Source organism: Rattus rattus, chromosome 13 (assembly GCF_011064425.1).
Source record: "Rattus rattus isolate New Zealand chromosome 13, Rrattus_CSIRO_v1, whole genome shotgun sequence".
Lineage (NCBI taxonomy): Eukaryota > Metazoa > Chordata > Mammalia > Rodentia > Muridae > Rattus > Rattus rattus.
In genome coordinates this window covers 5483377-5498691 of record NC_046166.1, presented here as the reverse complement: position 1 = coordinate 5498691, position 15315 = coordinate 5483377, and the positions used below count along the sequence as shown (strand labels likewise).

The 15315-nt window shown below is 44.5% G+C and overlaps 1 pseudogene; it reads left to right on the top strand.

Annotated features, from left to right (window-relative positions):
* The first annotated feature begins 14003 nt into the window (after nt 1-14003).
* LOC116914623 lies at nt 14004-15102 on the top strand (annotated as a pseudogene).
* Nucleotides 15103-15315: the final 213 nt, after the last annotated feature.

Below are 15315 nucleotides of genomic sequence, written 5' to 3'. Positions count from 1 at the left end.
CCTTCATAGAATGTCAACAGTATAGAAAACAAATGTTTGATGTGTCTGGAGCAGGTTTCGGTGCTCGGGTGACCAATCGTCTTGCTGCTCTTCACATTCATTATTCAGAAAGTGTCTTCGGAGTGAAGGTTAATTTGCATATGCACGTCTCTTTTGTACTTCATGCTATCTGAGCACAGCACACAATAACTCTTCTGAAAAAGTATCGTTTTACATTATGATAATATTAAGAGGGATTTCTTAAATTAGGCATCCTGACATGTTGTTCTTCCTTGCTGAGGCATGGGGTGGGGGGTGTTGCTGGCATCTGAAAAACAAGTTAGGGGAGAACAAAGCTCACTTCGCTCTGACTCTCCCGTGGGTAATACATACCCGGAGGCCGTCTGATTTGGAACCTGTGCGTAAGAACTTTGAAGGCCCTGCTAATCCCAGGATCTTGCCTGCCGTACCTTGTGCCATCCCTGCAGCATCTCTGCCTGCCACCGAGGGTCTCACTCCCATTTTACAGGTAAGGAGAGCGAGTCACAGAGGGATCATTAGTTTTGGGTCAGCAGCGCAAGTTAAAGCTGACTTCCTTTGGCTGTTGTGCCGTTCACAGTGGGACGAACAGAAGGCACGTGAGACCTGCCCACACCATCTCCATGTGAACAGGAGAGGTGCATCCCGGCATCTGCTTTCCACGATGGCCGCACACCCAGATCATCCACCATAGACAGCTGGGGGAAGGGTGGGGTAGAAGTGACTAGGGTTCATGGACTGCATGTGGCTTGCTTTGGGACAGGGTGTTGTCCTGGGTGGACTTTTGTGCAGTTTTGCTGTCCAAGCTGAGGGAGAAACCAAAGATATTTATGCTTGAATGGAAGGTTTGGGGTTCCATGTCAGGGTGCTTGGGTGAGAGAGGATGTGCTCTTTAGTTCCATCTCTCCACCTTCCCAACTCAGCCTTTGTTCTTCTGGACAGAGCACTCTGATTATGTTTGGATTATGTCCAGCCTCCCCTCATTCCTAGGGTAAACAGAGGCAAGTTGACCCAGTCTGGACAGTCAGAATTCTCAGTCCCCAACTGCGTGATAGTGTCAGATGCCCCACGAGCCAGCCAAGCACTGAGGACTATTTAGCCAGTCTAGGTCGTCTTGCTTGGATTTTAAAAGAAGTCTCCTCTTCCACTTCTTTTATTTTTTTCTTTTCTTCTACTCCATGTTGGATTTGGATCTGTGAAAGCTTGGTATTGTTGTTGCCATCTTGGTTTTACGAGAAAAGAATCTGACATTGATGCCAAGAAGGATAAGTTCGGGCTAAGAGAAAGAAAACAGTGTCTGTATTGTTTGAGCTCCCGGATCCAGCTGAGACTGTGCTTATAAATACCCTACTTACGGGAGATGATGCATTCTCCTTCCTTCACCGACATGATTTGGGTTGTATCTTCTGTCACTATTGCCTGAAAAAAAGTTCCGATTTGTGATATCAGGCATCACACACTCACGTAACCCTAAATAAAGGAAATATGCTTTCCTGGAAGTAATAGTATTCTGTCGGTTGTTCCATAAATATTTATTGAGCTTCTGCTCTGTGCCATCCATTCTGTTATAAGCTGTGGGAGAGTCAGAGCAGTTTCCAAGGGACGGATGGCCTGAGGGGAGGAGGCTTTGAAGTGAAGACATTGGGGAGATAAGGCATGGTGCGAAGGGAAGGAGGACCAGGAGATGCAGATGCTAAGGGAATGGGATCTGTGGCAATACTTGCAGGAGGGGTGGAGACGTTTCCCTTCTGTGTATAGCCTCTTCTTGTCCTCCCAGTCCCAGGTGCTCAGCTCAGTACCTTGCACAGGACAAATGCCCAGGAAATATAACGCATGAAGGGGCCACATGGTTTTCCTGGGGATGGAAAGACCAAGAGAGTCAACTAATCTGGACCCTTGGGGGCTCTCGGAGACTGAGCCACCAACCAAAGAACATACACGGGCTGGACCTAGGCCATATATGGAGCAGATGTGCAGCTTGGTCTTCATGTGGGTCCCTAACACCTGGAGCAGATGCTATTCCTAAAGCTGTAGCCTGTCTGTGGGACCTGTTCTCCTAACTCAGCTGTCTTGTCTGGTCTCAGTGGGAGAAGCACCTAGCCCTGCAGGGACTTACTTGATGTGCCAGTGAAGGGAGACACTGGGGGTGGCTCCATTCTCTCAGAGAAGAGGGGGAGAGGCACTGGGGGAGGGACTGTGGAAGGGGGGATGAGGGTACAGTGATGGGATGTAAAGTGAATGAATAAATAACTAAATAAATAGAAAAAAAACAGAAGAAAGAAGAAAAAGAAGAGGAGGAGGAAGAGGAGGATGAATAATAATAATAATAATAATAATAATAGGAAGAAGGAGGAGAAGGAGAAAGAAGAAGAAGAGAAAGAGGAGGAGGAGAAGGAGAAAGAAGAAGAGGAGGAGGAGGAGGAAGAAGAAGAGGAGGAGGAGGAAGAGGAGGAGGAGGAGAGCAGCCCTGTCAGCCCAGGTAGCCAGAAAGCCAGGTGAATAAAGAATTCTGTCCAAGTCTACATTGCTATACCAAGGAGTTTACTGAGATGACTTATAAAGGCACAGGTGACTCAAGGCAGCTATACCACTGGGGAGTCCCCTATACAACATATGAGCACAGCTATTCTACTGCAAGGCACAGCAGCAGAGTCCTCCATGGACTGTCTGTTCACTTAGGAGATCACTTCTTACATAGCCACGGAGAGGCCGGGGCGTTGGTGGGATCATCCAGCTTCATGATCCTCAAGAGTGTGTCCTTCCCTCTCTGGGAAAACAGACGTGCTGCACATCATGAAAGTCGCGTGTGCGTGACCACATCTGCTCTGATTCAAGAGGGCAATGGCCATGCCCACCTAAGAGCCAACAGCTACAGAACACAAACCTTTGTGGAGGCTGTGACCCTGAAGGACGGGATGACAGCTCTTCAGTTGGAGCGTGAGGTAGAGAGGCCACAGACCTCAGTCTACCGCCAGTGGAAATGGGTGCGCTTTACTGTGTGCCAGTCGGGGGCAAACTCGCACTGAGTGTTCAGTGATCTGATTGCTACCTATTTTGCCCACCCACCCCAAAACTGTTCATGCCCTTGGAGTTCTTGAGAAATCCTTCTAATTTATTTAATTTTTTCTTTTATCAGAAGCAGATTATTTTCTCACATACTACATCCGGGTTACAGTTTCCACTCCCTGGATTCTTCCTGGTTCCTTCCTCCCTCACCTCCCATTTAGATTCACTCTCTATTTAGATTCTATAATATATAATATATTGTATATTAATATACAAATTAATATATAGTAAGATAAGACAAAAACTAGCATACTGGAGTTGGACAAGACAAACAAACAAACAAACAAACAAACAAACAGAAAGAAAAGGCACAGAATCAAAGACCTACTCATTCGCACACTCAGGAGTCCCATAAAAACAGTAAACTGAAGTCATAATATATTTATAGAGTGCCCCCTATAGGCCAGGGCAGGCTCTGCAGTGCTGCTTTAGTCTGCATTCGTAAGAGTTTTGATCATGTTGATTTGGTGGGCCTTGGCGTCGTAGTGTGCTCCATCTCCCCGTCTTGTACACTCTGCATCTTCTTCCACAGGGTTCCCTGAGCCCTGAGGGGAGGGATTTGATGTAGACATCCTGTTTAGGGCCAAGGATTCCAAGGCCTCTCACTCTCTGTGTAGTGTTTGGCATTGGGCCACCTCTGTATTTGTTCCCATCTGCTGCAGGAGGAAGCGTTTCTGATGATGACTGAGCAAAGCCCTGATCCATGAGTATGGCGAAATGTCATTAGGAGTCTTGATGGGTTTGGTGTTTGTCTGTCTGTTTGTTTGTTTAGAATACTAGTACTTAGTTTTCCCCTCAGTCCTGTGGCTATCTAGTCTCAGGTTCTTGGTCATCCAAGCGGTGTTCAGCATGGGTTCTATCTCGTGCTGGAGTGCACCTTAAGCAAAACCAGATATTGGCTATTAACTCCCACAAGCTTCGTTCCAGCACTGCTCTGGCCTAGCTTGCAGGCGAGATGTCATTGTAGATCGAAGGGTTAGAGGCTGACTTGGTAATTTTGTTTCCTTTTTGGTAGCGTGCAGAGTACTTTCCTGTACCAAAGATGCTGGAACATAATGGTGAAGGCTCTATGTGGGCACCAGCTTGACTTCTTCATATTTAATGAGTTGTGTAGGTCTTGTTTTCAGCAATGGGGTCTTCCTGTCAATTTTGGGAGAGAAATCTCCAGCCTTGGTAACAGCCTAGGTTGTCAGGGAGTCCCCATGGGACCCCTTTGGCCAACAATTCAATTAGATGTAACCCAATCCTAGTAGTACTGACAACTCCATTTAGTGACAAGAGATGGCCAGTTGGGACCCTCTCTCTCCATTGTTTGACACTTTCTTTTATATTGTCTTCATATATGTAACATATCTTAGGAAGTTTCTATTCCACTAGGTTTCCATATTACCTCTCAAATGACCCTTAGCTTAGCTGTCTTTCCCTGTATTCCTTTTCTTGTCTTTTTCCTTGCCTCCCCCTACTAGATCCTCCTGTTTCAGCCCTACCATCCATCCATAACTATATATTCTATTTTCCTTTCCTAATGAGAGCTGTCTCCCTATAGCATTTCTTTATATCTAACTTCTGTAATTCTACAGATTGTTATTGTTATTGAGTTGGTTATTATTGACTTAAAGCTAATATCAATATATAAGCAAGTGCATACCGTGTTTGTCTTCCTAGGTTCTGGATACCTCACTCAGGATGATTTTCTTTTAGTTCCATCCACTTACCTGGGAGATTCCTTCCTTCTTTCTTTCTTCCTTCCTTCCCTCCCTCCCTCCTTCCTCTTTCTTTCTTCCTTTCTTTCTTTCTTTCTTTCTTTCTTTCTTTCTTTCTTTCTTCCTTTCTTTCTTTCCTTCTTTTCTTTTTTCCTTCCTTCCTTCCCTCCTCCCTCTTTCTTTCTTTCTCTCTTTCTTTCTCTCTTTCTTTCTTTCTTTTCCACCCTCTCTCCCTTCTTCCTCTTCCTCCTCCTCCTCTTCTATTTGGCTTGTGTAATACTCCATCATGTAAATGTACCACATATTATACATACATTCTTCTATTGAAGGATGTCTAATTTGTTTCTGGCTATTATCATCACTAATGAACACGATTGAGCTAGTGTTTCTATGGTAAGGTGAAAGATCCTTTGAGTGTATGCTCAAGAGTAGTACAGCTGGATTTTGAGATAGAGGGATTCTCATGCTGAGGAACTACCACACTGGTTTCCATAGTGGCTGTACACATTTGCAGTCCCCCTTAGCAATGAATGAGTGCCCCCTTACTCTGCATCCTCACCAGCATGATCAGTTTTATTGATCTTAGACACTACCGATGTAATATAAAATCTCAAAGCAGTTTGATATGCATTTCCCTGATGGCTAAGGATGTCGAAGAGTTTAAATGTGTTTCTTAGCCATTCCAGTTTCCTTTGTTGAGAAATCTCTGATTAGATCTGTACTCCATTTTTAAATTGGGTTATATGTTTTCTTGATATCTAGTTTCCAGAGTTCTTTATATATTTTGAATATCATCCCTCTTTCAGAGGTAGAGGTGGTAAAAGTCTTTTCCCATTCTGTAAGCTGACTGTTTGTCTGAAATACGGTGTTCTTTGCCATGCAGAAGCTTTTTGGTTTCATGAGGTCCCATTTGTTAATTGTGGTTCTTAGTGTCTGTGCCACCAGTGTTCTGTTTAGAAACTCTTTTCCTGTGCCACTGAGTTCAAGGCCATTTCCTGATTTCTCTTCTATCAGGCAGAGTGTGTCTGGCTTACGACCCATTTAGAGTTGAGGTTCGTGTGGAGCAACACGTATGGGTCTGCTTGGATTGCTCTGAATGCAACCACCCAGTTTGACTGGCACCATTTGTTGAATGTGTCCCCTCCCCCTCCCAGTGTATACTTATGGATTCTTAATAAAAATCAGGTTTCCATAGTTTTGTGGATTTATTTCTGGGTCTTCAGTTTGATTTCATTGATCTGTGTCTGTTTTTGTTCCCGACCCATGATATTTTTATTGTTTAGTTCTGTAGTATGACTTGAAATCAGAGACAGTGATACTCCCTACACTCCTCTTATCATTTATGGTTGTTTTATAATTTCTTGCATGTTTCCACAGGAAGCTGAAAATTGTCTCTTCAAGATCTGTGAAAAATTGTGTTGGAATTTCGATAGAGATTGCACTGAATCTGTAGATTGCTTTTGGTAGGGTGGGCATTCTTCCTCTATTAATCTTACTGGTCCAGAAACATTGAATTTCTTGCTTCAAAGTCTTAAGATTTTTATCATACAAGTCTTTCACTTGATTGGTTACCCCAAGGTATTTTATATTGTTTGAAGCTCTTGTGGAAGATGTCACTTTCCTGATTTTTTTCCTTCTCTGGAGAAATTTTTCTTTTAAGAATAAAAACTTTTTAGCTATATATATGTGTGTGTCTGAGCATGGGTTTGTGTATGTGGAGTGCAGTGTCTCCGCATTCTAGAGGAGGGCATCACATTCCTTGGAACTGGTGTTATAGGCAAATGTGAGCTACCTGTCATAAATCCTGGGGCTTTAATTTCTTCACAAAAGCAGTACACACAGTATTTCCAGGCTTCCTGCCTTCTGATTTAATCTACTTTAGCAAGACACCATACCTTCCTATGTCATAAAAGAGAACTGGACATTGTTGTTTTAATGGCTCTTTCGGTGTAGAGATGAATCAAAGGTAGAGCCAACTTTCCCCTGTTGGCCGGTTAAGTTGCTCCCAGTATATGCTGGTAACAAACATCCTTATAGCTAAAACATCACACATGGAATGATTTCCTTTGGACAAATTTCTAGATGGAATAGCGAATCAGATGACACACATGCCCTGAAAGCTCCATGACCCATGTTCCCATGTTTTCTCTGGTATTTATTCTCACCAATACTGGGCATGATGGTCAATCTTTCCAGCTTGATTGGATTTAGATTCAACTACAAGAAACACTTCAGGAAGGGTTGGTGTGGCCATTTCCCTCACAGTGGGGAACAGCTTGTGGGAGGCAGATATAAAGATGTCCTAGGGAGAAGTGTCACCGCCTGTGTGCCTTCTTGCTGGTGAGTGCATATACTTCATCACTGTTGCTAGTGATGCCATCCATAACTGACTTCAGGATGCAGGGTTTTTGACCCTCCAATGGGACATCAGTCCTTTAACACCAGATTGGAACTGCTGAGACATTCAGCTCCATGCACCTAGCACCTACAGGGTTCTCAGGCTCTCCAGCCTGCAGATAGCAATTATTAGATTTCCCAGGTCACGTCATGTAAGCCAATTTAATCCCTTTTTGTAACATGCATTCATTTTATAGGTTGTGTTCTTCTGGAGACTCTGACTTATGCTGGGTGTAATAATCATCAAGAGCTTGAATAGGAAGACTCATTTGGAGAAGTAAGAGTGAGGGAGAAGCATCCTCAGGAGCAGAGAGAAACAAGGGTAGTAACTCAAGTGCCAAGGAGGAGACAGGCAGTCAGAGACTCTGGTAATTAATTTTTGCATAAAGGTCTTTTATACACAAGGCCTTAGGCTGGTGTCACTTGGGAAAGAGAGAGTGTCTGGTGGTTCTGTGAAGCTTTAGAAGGCACTAGAGATGTACTTTGGGCAGAAATTTGGAGCAAGAGAGGGCAGGAGCTTTGCATCTTTGACCACCTGGGGAAGCCCGTGGGCAGTAGGATGTTGAGTCATTTTAGCTGGGTGTGAAAGAAAAGTTGACTGTCCCAGCAGGCCAAAAAGTTCATATTTGCAAATCCAGATGTACCCAGGACAAGTGGCTTACTGGGTAGGTTGCTAGGAAGGTATCCCAGAGTCCAAACTGCTTGAAAACACAACATACAAAATGTAGCCCATACTTCTGAGGATCCAGAGAGTTGTGCGTGGGCGCCGTATTGGCAATTTCTGCCATAGTAAAGGGCTCTGCTGCTTAAAATGGGTTTCCAGTCCCACAGCAACCCATTTAGCACAGGTACACTACCTCTTTTTGTGTTCCCTTAAAGTTTTGGCATCATAGTCAATACAGAGGAGAGGGGTTTCCTAATGAGAAACCCCTCTTGTTGCTCATGTAAACACTACTAGCCCTAACCAGGTCTGAGCCACCCTAAAATGATCTAAGGAGCTGGTGTTGTGCCCTCATCCTGCCCCACTGTGGTCTTATTGGTTGATTTTCCTCTTCTGTCTGAGTTGCACTGTCAGGAGTTGTTAAATACTTTGTATGCAAAATAGGAAACAGTAAGTAAGACAGGATGGGATCCAGAAGAGGGAAATGAGAGAAACAAGCAGCAGAGAGTCTTAGGAGGAAGGAAATGGGGAGAAAGAGGGACAGCTCCCTTGCTCGCTATGTGTGAAGGTTTGAGAGAACAATATAGAAAGGCTGCTTAGTGAGCGAGCGCCTCTGGGAGCTAACACTAGGCTATCAGATAGGCCGGGGGGTGGGGTGGGGGGGTGGGTGTGGCCCTGCTCTCAGGGGAGCTTCCTCTTGATGACCTGCACAGCAAGGCAACTTTCCATTGCGTGGGCCAGGACCTCCAATGCCTTGCCTGGCAGTGCTCTAGCCAGACATTCTGGAATCTTGTCAGGTCCTCCAGCTTTCAGGTTCCACGCCTGCCCACCTACTCCCCACGTCTGGTAGCCCTCTGACCCTCCTCTTTTCTGACTCAGCTGGGACTTGGACTTCCTTGGGGAACATTCCCTCACTCCATGCTGGAGTCTTGTAAGTCTCCGTGACTTCTGGCTTGATTTAGTAAAGGACTTACAATTAGTGGTTTTGGTCCTGTCTTCCTTACTATTCTGTGATCTATGAAGGCAAGGACTCTCCACTGCCCAGTGTTGAACCTGGCCCACGACAGACACACATTCAACACCCGGGAGGTGAAAGCTTTCATCTGTAGCATGGCATCTTGGGGTTATATTTTAGTGTAGTATAGTATGTGCATGTGTGTGCGTGCATGCATGTGTGTGTATGCGTGTGTATGTGTACATGTGCAAGAGAGATAGAGATAGAGACAGAGAAAGGGGGGGCTGGGGAAGGCCATGTGCACATACAGAGGCCAGGGGAAGATATCAGTGTCCTTCCCCACTCTCTTCCACCTCAGTTTTTTGACAGAGTATCTCCGTGAACTTGGAGCTAACAGTCACTTTCAGCTGGGCTGACCAACCAGAAAACCCCAGACACACTTTTCTCTCTGCACCTCTCCCACTGCCTTAGTTTCATCTATGGGGGAGCATGCCTAGCATTTTCTGTGGGTGTTAGAGACCCTAACTCAGGTCCCAGTGTTTCCGTAGCAAGTGTTCTTACCTACGAATCTCCTCAGTCCTTAATATAATTTTTAACTTTAGTTTTTTTGTTCTACCACATCTTGATTTTTCTTTATTAGTATGTGTTGTTTTGACTCACATCATCAAAGCCAAACAAAGAAGAATCTCAGCTAAAGAATATATATATGTGTATATATATACACATATATATGTATACACACACACACACACACACACACACATATATATATATATATATATATATGTGTATATATAATCTGAGTGTGTCTTGAAGAATGGAAAATTTTCCTCCAGGAGAAGACTGGAGACCTGGTAATGACGTTACTCTAAATCGTAGACTCAGACTGATGCTGCACTTGAGTCTCTACAGGATTAATCTGTGATTATGGCTGTTTCACAGAAATATACATTGGGCTTTTGACTTTCAATGACAATCTGGGGAATTCTTTAAGCATAGACACTCAAAGGAGGGCATATCCAAGCTAGGAAATATAAGTAAGGAAACGGGCCCTCACAAATCCCACTACCTATGGTGCCATGCCAATGTAGATGGGTAGACAACCATGTCAACTGAATGTGTGCCCAACTCCGGTGACATGTGGCATCCAGACTCACAAGACTGAAGGAGTTTGTATGATGCTCAAGCATGGACCACAGAGAAACAACTAAATGAAATGCAGCTTCCAGAAGCTTCCATGGCCTGTGAGCAGTCTGCAAAGGGTGAACAATCACAGGACCCAGTGCTGGGATTCCCACCTCACTTCACTAAGTGGAGCCAAGAATTAAATTGTGGTGGTTAGCTTTAATTATGAACTTGATACAATGTACAATCACCTGGGAAGCGATCTGGAGCCTTTACATTGGGGTTATTATAACTAAGTTACATAATATGGGAAGACCTAGTCCACTGTGGACAGCACCATTCCCTAGGCAGATGTTCCTGACTTGTATAAGAGTGGAGAAATCCAAGCAGATTAAGTACTCTTCCCTGCTCTTGACTGTGCATGTGACCTGGGTAGCTGTTTGAAGTTCTTGACTTAGTGTCCCCACAGTGAAGAACTACAAAGTGGTATTGTAAGAACAACACTTTCTCCCATAAGTTGCATCTTGTTAAGATAATTTATTACAGAGATATAAATGAAACTAAAAGATAGGTTTCATGCTGGTCCCTGATTGAGCATAGGATTGCTATACAGAAAGCTGACCTCAGACTGGGGAGACCGCACAGTAACCAGATATCCAAAGCTTGAAATGGAGCCACAGTTTTAAAGAGGGTTGGCAGGTGGGGAAACTGTTCTACTGACTTTTCAGCTCAGTTTTATTGGAAGCAGGGCCCTGAGGGATTGCCTGGAGCCATTAGGAAGTTCAAATAGTGTCTTGGGTACAATGCTGATACCTCGGCTGGTCAATTTTTCCTCCAGCTTAAATGCACTTGAGAGCCTTAGGGACAAAGTAGGGGACAAAGGAGAAAGAAACATTGAGAAAGACATTAAAAAGGGAAGTCAGGAATACTATGAGAGACACCATGATCTTCAAATGCGAAAGTAAACCCATATCCTGAGTTCTCTGGTTATTTTCCAGGTGACCCTGGAGGCCTACTTCTCAGAGGAGTGTCATTTCTGCAGCCCAAAATCTGGGCATAGATAAGCAGCCCCCAGTCTCATTGGCCTGGAGGGGCTGATCCCAGAATTCCTTCTGCTCTGTCTGGGACCCTGGGAGGTATGCCCCACCTCTTCCCCCAAGGGCACTGCCTAGTTCTGTCTCTGTGCTACTTGTCCCCTTTGTCCTCAGAAATGGGGTTTGAAACCCAACACTGTGGCCCAGAGGAACCCTGAGAACTGAAAGATAGGAAGTGGCTGCAGTCAAGGCTGCTTCTGGGCAGATCTCTTCAGAGGTCTGGGTATTTAGGGTATAGAGTGCTCAGGAAGGCCAGCGGTAGCTTGGATCCAGGCTGGGACTTGGTCTATGTGGATTGATATCTATATGTAGGTGAGGGCAGAAACAAAATAAGGCAAGACCTGTGACTGGGCAGTGAAAAAGAAATGCAGGGGCAGAAGTTTTGAAAGGCGGGAGAGAGAGGAGAAGGGGAAGAAGAAACCAAGATGGAGGAGGAGAAGAATGAACCAGCCCTGTGTGGCTTTAACAGCCACAGGTAGCTATAAATATCTTATAAGGGATGGATTATTACCAGACAATTTGTCTTATCTAGATGGGAAGTTTATATCAATAACAGTTGGCTCTGAGCTTATCGTGTGGACATTTTTGTGGAGTGAGAATTTACTGATGTAAATCTGATTGATAAATTACAAGGCATCTAGAATTTTGATCTTTGTCTTGTAGGGTTACCAGGAATTCTGACTCTAACCACAGGAGTCGGATGCAGAGACTGTGAGCAGAGAGCTGCAAGATAGGTGGATATGTGTGGGCTAGCCATGGAGGTGGAGAGACCGCTGGGGACAAAGGGTAGCAGGCAGTAGTGTGGCATGGTGCGTGGTGGGTCTCTTCATACTTTGATTGTTAATGACTACTACAGGACTAGCCTCAGGGACTACATACAGTGTTGAGAGAACTATTTCACTGAGCAAAAGCATTGGAGGTGGATACATCAACCCCTGGAGTCAATGAAGAGACAGCCATAGAGCCAAGGTGGGGGGAGGGGAGAGTTGTCTGTATTACTATCCTAAGTAGTGCTTCTCAAAGTAGTCCTTCCTGGGAGTTTCCCATTGGATACCCAGCTTCCTGCTGCTTCTGTCATTCGAAGGCAGAATGGCTGGGGTGGGAGTAGCCCCATTAAGGGGTGAGGATGTGCTGGCCTTGACTGACAAAAAAAAAAAAAATCATATGCCTCTAACCTGTGTTGGTGGCTGGGAAACCTGCCAGGCTCAGGGAAGTGGGAAGGAAGAGGCTGACTGGGGTCTGGGGGAGGTGGTGACAAGCGGCCTGACTATGTCAGTTAACAATTTCATTCAGTGTTACATACCTTTTTCCTGAATAGAAGAAAAGTTTACACCTTTATCATAAATGGCAAAGGAGTGTTGCCATGAACAAATGTTGAAAATGAAGCTGTATTACTAAGTTCTAGATCGATATGTGGCCTCCTGCAGTAGTTGACCAAAACCCCCGTCCTTTCTCAAAATCAGGCTGTAGGAAGTAATTGAGAGCGAGTGAGCCTCATCCCCTCCTGTCCCATTGGGACTGTCTTCTTGAGAAGCCTGAAGGATGAAAAGAAAGTTATTTTGTAACATGCTCATCTTCCTCATAGACATCCTTTGTATGCACTTCATCTGCAAGGCGATGGCACTGTGTCAGCATCCAAAGTGGAGGTGATGAAACGTTTATTGTGGGAGGCTCTAGGAAGATCACGTTTTGAAGGGTCTACCAGAAGTACGGATTTGCCTGCCTCTGGCCTTCTAGAGTGATCACCCCAGGGCCATGGTGTGAGTGGCTTCAATACTGGACTCCATGGCCATCCTTGAGTACGGTTAGTTTATTCCGTTGTTGTTGAGATGCCAGCATACATAGGAACTTGGGACTGTCAGTCAACAGGACAATCTAAAATCCCTGAACACAGGGTTCTACTGGGTTCTACTGGGGCTAAAGATAATGCCATCCACATAATACAAATGGCTCATTTGTAGCATTTATGTGACCCTCAGAGCACTTGTATGAGGCAAGCAGAGCAATAGAAGTAAATGAGGTTAAGGAGAGAAAACTAAGGAAGCCCAGAAAGGTCAGACTTGCCCAAGGCTACAGAGTTAGCACAGAAACCAGGAGAGAGTTTATGAGCTCCAATTCCTCATCTGGTGCCCATTTTACTAAGCTCCTCCTGCAGGGGATAAATGAAGGCTTCATTAAGCTACCAAGCTTTGAGCATGGGACACTGTGCCTACGTTCAGGGGCACTCAATAAACATTTGAATGTGTATTTATAGAGGCTCCTGCCCTTGTGCTTGATCCTGGAGTAGAAAATAGACTCAGTGCCTGGGAGAATCCCATAAAGGAGAGAGATTAGTCAGATATTCCATGAATATTACAGTCAGTGAAAACTTACACATTTGCCCATATGTCAGACAACCTGAACAAAGAGATGTTAGTATAATCTAGGCTTGAATATTTTTTCATTCATTGTAGGTTGAATTCCTGTTAGATGTTAAACAGAATGATAGTTCCAATATTGTGTTTTTTTTTTCTAGAAAGGTAACATAGCCCTTCTGCCATAGAGTTTGTCTCTGTATGTTATATGAAGAATATAGTAGCAGCCTATGGAAAAAGGGCTTGTCTCTTATTTAAAGTGTCTATATTTTTAGTGCTCAAAGTTGAATATGTACTTCTATAAGGAATGAGTGGTATGTTTGCATTAAGACAGCTATTCCTGTGTTTTAGATGGATGAACTTGTAGGCACATCAGACATGTTGGATGCATAGCTAGGCACAGGGGTGTCTAAGTGATCTTCCCAGGGGTCTTTGAGTGGTCTTACTGTGAAGAATTCAGCTTTGTCTGCATGGTCTGGGTAGGTGTACATGAAAGGAATAGACAGTGTCAGATAGGAAGGTGTGTGGTTGAAGGCACGTCACCTCTCTTTGAGAGCCTAAGTTATTCCATTCAAGAATAGGACTTTTTCATATTGAACTCGAGTTGGAAGAGGAAAATCTGGTCTCAAAATGGAGGGCCATGATCCAAAGGAACCAGAGCAGCTGAGGAAGCTGTTTATTGGTGGTCTGAGCTTTGAAACCACAGGTGATAGCTTAAGAGAACATTTTGAGAAATGGGGCACACTTACAGACTGTGTGGTAATGAGAGATCCTCAAACAGAACATTCCAGAGGCTTTGGTTTTGTATGGAAGAGGTGGATGCTGCAATGTGTGCTCAGCCACACAAGGTTGATGGACGTGTGGTGGAACCAAAGAGAACTGTTTCTAGAGAGGATTCTGTAAAGCCTGGGGCCCATTTGACAGTGAAGAAGATTTTTGTTGGCGGTACTAAAGAGGATACAGAAGAATATAATCTGAGAGATTACTTTGAAAAGTATGGCAAGATTGAAACCATAGAAGTTATGGAAGACAGGCAGAGTGGGAAAGAGAGAGAATTTGCTTTTGTAACTTTTGATGATCATGACACAGTTGATAAAATTGTTGTTCAGAAATACCACACTATTAATGGGCATAATCGTGAAGTGAAAGAGTAACGTTCTAAACAAGGGATGCTGTCTGCTGGGTCACAGAGAGGACATGGAGGTGGGTCTGGCAGCTTTTTTGGGACGTGGAGGAAACTTTGGTGGTGGTGGAGGAAACTTTGGTCGTGGAGGAAACTTTGGTGGAGGAGGAGGCTATGATAGTGGAGGTGGAGGCAGCAGAGGCAATTATGGAGGTGGTGATGGTGGATATCATGGATTTGGGGTGATGGTGGCAACTATGGTGGTGGTCCTGGTTACAGTAGTAGAGGAGGTTATGGAGGTGGTGGACCAGGATATGGAAACCAAGGTGGTGGTTATGGTGGTGGTGGAGGAGGATATGATGGTTACAATGAAGGAGGGAATTTTGGTGGAGGTAACTATGGTGGTGGTGGGAACTATAATGACTTTGGAAATTATAGTGGACAGCAACAATCTAATTATGGACCCATGAAGGGGGGCAGTTTTGGTGGAAGAAGCCCAGGCAGTCCCTATGGTGGTGGCTATGGATCTGGAGGTGGAAGTGGTGGATACAGTAGCAGAAGGTTTTAAAATAAAACAAACAAACGGCTACAGTTCTTAGCAGGAGAGAGAGCGAGAATTGTCAGGAGAGCTACAACGTTACTTTGAGTCCTCCTGAATGCATTAGAGGAACTGTAAAAATCTACCACAGAGGGAACGATGAGCCATAGTCAGAAAAGTCACGGCAGCTTAAACAGGAAGCCCTTCTTGTTCAGGATGCTCACAGCCACAGTTTGCAAAAGTGCAGCTATCAATTAATGCAATGAGTGTCGATTAGATGT